General features: G+C 25.7%; 1 long non-coding RNA gene across 1 annotated transcript; it reads left to right on the forward strand.

Moving 5' to 3' along the window:
* The first annotated feature begins 783 nt into the window (after positions 1-783).
* LOC115033932 lies at positions 784-4,798 on the forward strand. Its single transcript, XR_003839278.1, has 2 exons — positions 784-1,556; positions 2,364-4,798. It is a non-coding gene; the product is annotated as an uncharacterized LOC115033932 (long non-coding RNA).
* Positions 4,799-7,952: the final 3,154 nt, after the last annotated feature.

The raw sequence follows: 7,952 nt of genomic DNA on the forward strand, positions 1-7,952 counted from the left end.
GGTATTGCTGTTGCTAGGTATAAGTGTATAAGTATAACGCAGCTGGTTCATATCTATTAATATTTATTATAACTGTGTAAGATACTTAGATACCTATTAACATAGAACAATATTAAGGTATCTGTCGAAAATCAAGTTATAAGTTACATAAAATAGTTTGTTATTTTTTTTTTGTTTTAAACGTTTATGAATAAAACGTTTAAAACAATTGTTTTAAACGTTTTAAACGTTTATGTATAAAACGTTTAAAACAAATCCACTAGTTTAAAACGTTTTAAACACATGTTTAAAACATTTTGTTTAAAACACTTTGCAACCCTGGTTATGTTATAATTTACTTAATAAAACCAAAATTTTAATTTTTACAAATCTTTCAAAAATTATTATCGAATTAAGTTAAATAAATCAAAATATATTGCTTTTCATTCATAAGCTTTTTCGGCTGTCTAATTTTCTATATAATAGCGAATTGATGCTAAACATAGAGAATGGACGGCGGATTAGCTGGTGGCTGGAGTATATATTACGTTAATTTCTTACAAATCTCGCAAAAATTATTTTCAAATTATAGCACAATTCCATATAAAATAAGTTGGTCGGGGGGGTATATATTAATATTATTATTCATTATTATTAGTAATATTTATTATTTATATATTTATATTTATCCATATTTATTCTATATTTATTCTACGCTCATCTAAACCAAATAAATTCTTAAATTAAATTAAAAAAACATATCTCAAAAAATAATTATTAAATTACAGCACAATTCCATATAAATTAAGTAAAATAAATTAGAATATATTGCTTTTCATTCATGAGCTTTTTCAGCTGTCTAATTTTCTATATAATAGCGAATTGATGCTAAACATAGAAAATGGATAGCAAATTAGTTTATGTCATAATCTACTTAATAAATCCTGATTTTAATGTTCTACATAGCTTACATTTTGCAGACAATCTTTTCCTGTTGTGATTAGTTTTTATTATAAGTGGACTCATATTATCTGTTTTTTGTTTACACTTTAAGCAATATAGTTTGTTCATTTATAGGGAAAATAATTGTTTGAATTTAATTAAATTGATAAATTACGTCGTTAAATTATTACTTTTAAAATAGTCGTTAAAATATTACTTTTAAAATAATCGTTAAAATATTACTCGGTACACCACTATCAAAGAGATAACCATGGAATATAACAAAATTGGAACTTGTTGCTGTTATGATAACAATATCCTGCGGAAAACGCCTACTTTCGAGTTTATAACAATGATAACGAAATTTCCGGTTCATAAAACGTGCCTGTTACATCAAAAATGTTATAATAATTTACATTCGATTTAAAAATTTTTTCAATAATTGTAAATATTTCTTTTGACCAATTTGTCTTTAACTTATTTCTATAAACATCAATTATTGAAGATAATCTTACTCTATCATTTACTTCAAATTTCGGTTTGGAATTGCAAATATCATAATTATAAACAGTGGAAAGTAGTTCTTTCTCGTTTTTCTTACTTACATCAGCAGGTTTCATTTTTATTGTTCTATGGTATGTATTATTATATGTCTTAATAATCCTTGGCAATTCAGTAATCCATACATTATTTAAATAAAGTACTTTTTTCAACTTATCACCTAATGTTCTGTTAAAACGTTCAACCATAGATGCCTTTTTATCGGTACCTGTATTATACATTGTAATGTTATATTTGTTTAGTAATTGTTTTAAATCTTTATTATAAAATTCTTTACCTTTATCTACATGTAATTTTTTCGGTACATTATGTTTAAATATTTGTGAAAATGCTTCAGATACTTCCAATCCACTTTTTGTTTTCAAAGCTACAGAATAAACTTTTTTAGAAAATGTATCAATAACATTAAGAATATATTTAAAACCATTATTAGCTTTATACAATGTCTTATGATTATCATTAACTTTAATTTCATTATGTTTATTCCTTAAATTATAATTAGGATCACTATTTGTAGATTTTGGTCTATAAAAACAGTACAAATCAGCTTGCCAAGTATCGTTAATACCTCTTTGCACAAAATATCTCGTCTCAAAATTTTTTCTAGCTGGTTTAAATAATTCATAAGCTTCTATAAGTTCTGGTGGTTTTGATATATTATTCTTATTTGTGTTACATATTTTACATACTGATAATCTCCTATATTTATTACCATTTTTAATAAATTTAGGAATACCTATACTTTTAGTTTGAGATTTACAATTTTTACAATAATCCATATTTATATATTTATATTTACAATAATCCATATTTATATATTTATATTTATATGTTTTCTCTAATTGTATTATTGGTAAGATCATAGAAAAATTCTGTTCCAGATACTAAGCAAATATAACAAATAGTATTGGCAGGCACATCTTCACTGAAATCTGCATTTAAGACAATACTTGTTTTAGATCCGGAGATCTGTGGTGGTTGCCTGCTCATATCAATCACAAAAAATGGTCTGGTATTTTTAAACTGTGCTGGAGTTATATACATCAAAGATAAATCTCTATGTACTCTATTATAAACATTCTTATAACTCATTAACATATCATAAGCCTTATTAAATTTTCCTTTACTAAAGTCTAGTTTTAATAATCGTGTTGGATACCTCCCACCATCAATATCCAACCAAATATTTGTTAAATTACAATGACTAAACTCTATTGGATCTGTCAATTGGTTATTTAGTCTACCTGTTTGAAAAGCTATGATAGCAAATAAAGGATTATTAATATTTCTATACAGATTTGTTATATCTTTGGTTAGTGAATTACCAGTAATATTTTTTACTTGAATACATTGCCATGATTTAAATCTAAATTTATATTCATTTCTCTTGGATAATGAAACTAAATCATTTATCAATTTAAATTTATGCGCGTCTTTATAAGTCACAATTGGTATACTAATAAGAAACTCATTAATAACAATTTTTCCTTTTCCAGGTACCACATCTGTTTTATCATTTTTGTCTCTAAATAAAGCATCATCGTCAGTATGTCTTAAAAAATCTATTTCAAAACCTCCTTTATATACTGGGCATTCTATATCTTTAAAAAATCCTAAACACAAATTAGATAATTTGCCAATAGCACTAAAATAACCACCGCCACTAAATGTTGATTGAAATCCATTATTTATTGTTGGTCCACTTAGGTCTGCAGAATAACTAACCGTACCTTTAATTAAACTACACCTACCAACATTATCAATTTTATCTAATTCTTTACAATGTTTTTTAACGCAAATTGACTGAAACAAAAATCGAGGAAAATTATCAACTAATATTACATTTGATCCTTTAGGATAATTAGTACCATCTTCTTGTAAAACTTGACCAAAAATTTCAAATTTTGCTTTTTTAACATTTAAGAAACTATCTTCTTCTTTTATATTAAAAGTAGTAATTTGACTAGGAATATTAAGATTTGCTATGTCTAAAGGGAAAAATTCCTTTTCCTGTTCACTGATAATAGCATGGTCATATTGTGCAAATATATTTTCCATTTATAAGGAAAAAAAATGTAATAAAATATCATGCAACCTTTCTAAGTGAAATTTACTTGATAAATGTTTCTTATGGTATCTTAAATGCATTATTTTACCACATTCACATACTACTTTTTCAATATTACAACTTCTACACCATTTTTGGTTTTTACTAAACTCAGTTATACTCTTGTAAATTTTACATTTTAAACATAAAAATACATAACCTGCTTTCAATGATTGCAATAATGCCTCCTCATAAAGATAGCCAATAATATTATTTCGATTCATTTTTATATTTATTTATATACAAATTTAATTTATAATTTTTTTAGTTTTTCAGGTTCAGTTCATAATTCAAATCATAATTCTTAATAAAATCTAAACATAAATAACCACATATAGGTGGGTCAGTATAAGTTTGTAATTGTTCAGTGGTGTAATATAAATCATCTTTTCCTAAATAATTTACAATTTCATCAACCGGAGAGGAATCCCCAAATGAGTCAAAATATACCTTATTATTACCATTTTTTATCCATGCAACCCAATGTGAACCAGATTGATTAGAATTATTTAAATTTAATATTCCACACTCATTTTTCCAAGGCACTACTGGTAACTCATCTTTCATAAAACAACCTCTAAAATTCTTAATATTTTTTCCTACTTTAATAATATCAAAATTAGTTAATGGCTTTATTTGTTTTTTTTGTTTTTTTGTTTTTTTTTAAGACCTGAACCAATCTGTAAAGTCTTAATATTTCTAACATTTTCTTCCATCATTTTATTATGTCTTTCTGCCTCATCTCGTTTCAATTTCTTATCTTTTGCATCAATAACAGTATTTGCAATAGCACTAGCACCTCCGACCAATGCACTAAGAGCACCTATACCTGCTATGATAAGAGGTAAAAAACCACCTACTTTATCTTTATTTCCAAATTGAGATTTTGTAATTTTTAATCTCACCCCCTTTTTATCTTTTTTAGCTTTAGTTAACTTATTATTTTGTCTATCAGTTAAATTAAATTTGTTTTTTCCATTACCAATCTGTGTATGCTTTAATTGAATAACTACATCATTTTTGTTTTTATAAGCTTTTACAAGCTTTTCTATTTGAGAATCACTTAAATCTAAATTCATTTAATAGAAATAAAATTCATTAAAAAAGTTATTAAATCAAGTTAAATTCATACCTAAATACCTTTTTGCTTTCATTGCATTTGTAGTAACATACGCAGCTGTTTTTTCACCTATAGATGCATCTGGGGCTTAAAACCTATCCCATGCTTTATTTTCCAAAATTTTATCTCCAATATGTCTTGTTTCAGTATCTTCATGTTCTTTATAAAAATAATCATGTTCCTTTGCTGCTATATCTAATTTATTTACTGGTTTATTATTTTTTTCTAAATCAGTAAAAGGACCAAGATAATTATAACCAGGCCAATGTATTTCTGGCATAAATTTACTATTTAAAAGTTTATTCATAAGACCTGATCCTTCGACAACTTTTTTAGGTAATCTTGATACAAAAGATATTAAGTACTCAATTCCTTGTGGGGTAGTAACTATTCTTTCAAATTCAGAATTAAAAAAACGCACAATACTAATCTTTTCATTACGGAAATTATTATTTCCTGCTTTTTCTTCACTAGCAATAAAATATAATCTCTTAAATAATTCACCTAAATTATGTATATATTTATATTCAATAGGATTTTCTGTATATTTTTTTAAACCTTCCCCTGATGTAATTTGTGGTTTACTTTCTTTATCTTTTTTTGGTGATGTCGGTGTAGCTGGTCTTATTTTTTGCCAAATTGGTCTAATCATCTCATTATATTTAATACTTGAACTTGATTTAGGTTTGTTTGACTTGGTTGAGTCATTATTTTGGTATATTGAATCTGTTTCAATTAATATTTTTTCATAATTTTCAAAATCTTCTGTTGTATAAAAACCTGGATTTTGTAAGATCTTTATGTGACAATAATCTCCACATACCTGGAGTCATTATACGTTTTTTTCCATTTAAAAATATATCATCAAAATCAAAAATTATTGGATATTTTCCGATCATATGTGTTCAGTATCCGTATATAATATATTGCCAAACTGATTATTTTTTTCTAAATCAGATAAATATTCTTTGCGTTTTCACCCAGTATTATTGCATCCTTAGGCATAGGAGATTTTGGTGTTTCATTCATTGGAGGTCGTTTAGGTGTGTCCATTAATTTTAATAACTGAGGATCATTCATTGGTGATTTAGCATCTAAAGTTGGTTTAATTGGATCTGCCAACCTTAACATTTCAGGGCGCCTTAAGGGTACTAGCATATTGTGAATATCTTCATCAGTTTTAATATTTATTTCTTTAACTTCATTAACTGCATTTACAATATTTTTTAACTCATTCGTTACAGGTCCAAATGATTTCTCTTTTTCTTCTTCAACATACATATTCCTTAAAGTTGCATTTTTAAACTCCTTCTTCAGATTATCTTCAAGTTTAATTATTTCATCTGCTTCTTTAACCGACGTTATATCTCCCCCTTTTTTCATTACAAAGCCTCCCTTTTTTCTATTTTTCATTACTTTTCCCCTCTCTTTTAAAAAAATATTCCTCATATCTTTTATATCCATTTAATATGAAAAATTTTAATAAACAAGTATATGTTTTCGATAACCATTATTTAAATAGACGAAAACGTTAAAATATATTAACGTTTATGTTAACATAACGGTATATAGTATATATAAACGTAAACGTCTTACGTTTATGTTAACATAACGGTATATAGTATATATAAACGTTTACATTTTACGTTTACATTTTACTTTTATTGCTTGCTTTTTTGCGAATACGTCTTACGTCTAAATTCATATCTTTTTAAATCTATTATAAATGTGTATACCTGTTAAATCAATTGAAATAAACCCAAACTTATTTTTCCAGCAAGTTGAACATAAAGATTTAAATTTATCAAAAACTATATCATTACTCAAAAAATCTTTCCATATTCTCCTAATATAAAAATCTGACTGTTTAAATATAATTAAAAAATTACAATTTGTTCTGATTGCTTTTAAATCTAATAAACTATAATTCTGACTTACATAAATACATGAAATATTTTTAGATCTTGATCTTATAAAATATTCTTTTATTCTATCTTGTTTATCTAGAATATAATCATCAAAAACGACTAAGCTATCTGGTTTACATTCATCAACAGATATTATCTCTTCATTAGTCATATATACCTCTACATTATACAATTTTGCAAATACTTCTTTTATACTTTCATAAATTGGTTGCTCTATATTTTTTGTATAAATATAAAGATTTTCATAAGGAATCCAATACTTAATAATAATATTACATAATAAATTAGTTTTCCCTGATCCAGAAGAACCTATAATTAAACATCTCATAGGTATTGGAAGTACTGACTCTGATTTGCTATTATCATTTAAATGAAACAATGTAATTTCATATTTATTATCCATTTAATACAAAATTAAATATGCAACAAAATCATTACATATTATGTTAATACCATCTTGATCAGTGATAAATAAATTAATATGATTAAAATCTGTTACTCTTAGAGGAATATATTTAATATCATCAGTTATATATTGACCACCCTTATCACATTTAATAACACCTAAAATATCACCGTCTGTATGATTATATTGTTTGTTTTTATGGCTAGAAATAGATTTTTCAGTTATATTACAATGTACTTCAATAAATTTATTTTCAAAATAATTACTGAATATAATATCTGAACCAATATGTTTATAACTATATATATTACCTAATCCTAAGCTTGATTTTAAATTTTCATCCATTAAATAATAAACACTAGATTTAATTGTAATATAGTTATTTGTCTGTATTATTTTTATATTTGATGGTAGTATTTTATTTAATTGATCAATAGTATAATTTTTCTTTCCTATTATAGTTTTGCTATTTTCTGTTTCAATACTGCCATTTATGTCTTTTAAAAAACCTTGAGTGTAAAATTTTGGAGTTTTTATTCCTATTACTGTATAAGCAATATCTGGTGGTGTATACTCAACACCTATACTCTGTCTCAAAGTAGAATACACCGGTTTCGCGCATCGCGACTGACGGCCGCGGAAGCTCGTTGCCCGATTTTCCCCCACTATGAGACGAAATCGACAGCCGACGTAAACCGAATAGTCGACAACTTCCGACGGCAATACGAAAGCGGTAGCATACACCGAGTACAAATAATAAATAGAAAAATAATAAAACTATCGACGTCGGCCTGCATACGCCATACGTTGACAATGTGTGTACATAGAAGTACAAATATGAGTTTCATAATTTATTTTTTCATTAAAAGGTATTTATAAAAATTGTTGTATAATGTTTAAAATGCATAA

Source organism: Acyrthosiphon pisum, chromosome A1 (assembly GCF_005508785.2).
Source record: "Acyrthosiphon pisum isolate AL4f chromosome A1, pea_aphid_22Mar2018_4r6ur, whole genome shotgun sequence".
Lineage (NCBI taxonomy): Eukaryota > Metazoa > Arthropoda > Insecta > Hemiptera > Aphididae > Acyrthosiphon > Acyrthosiphon pisum.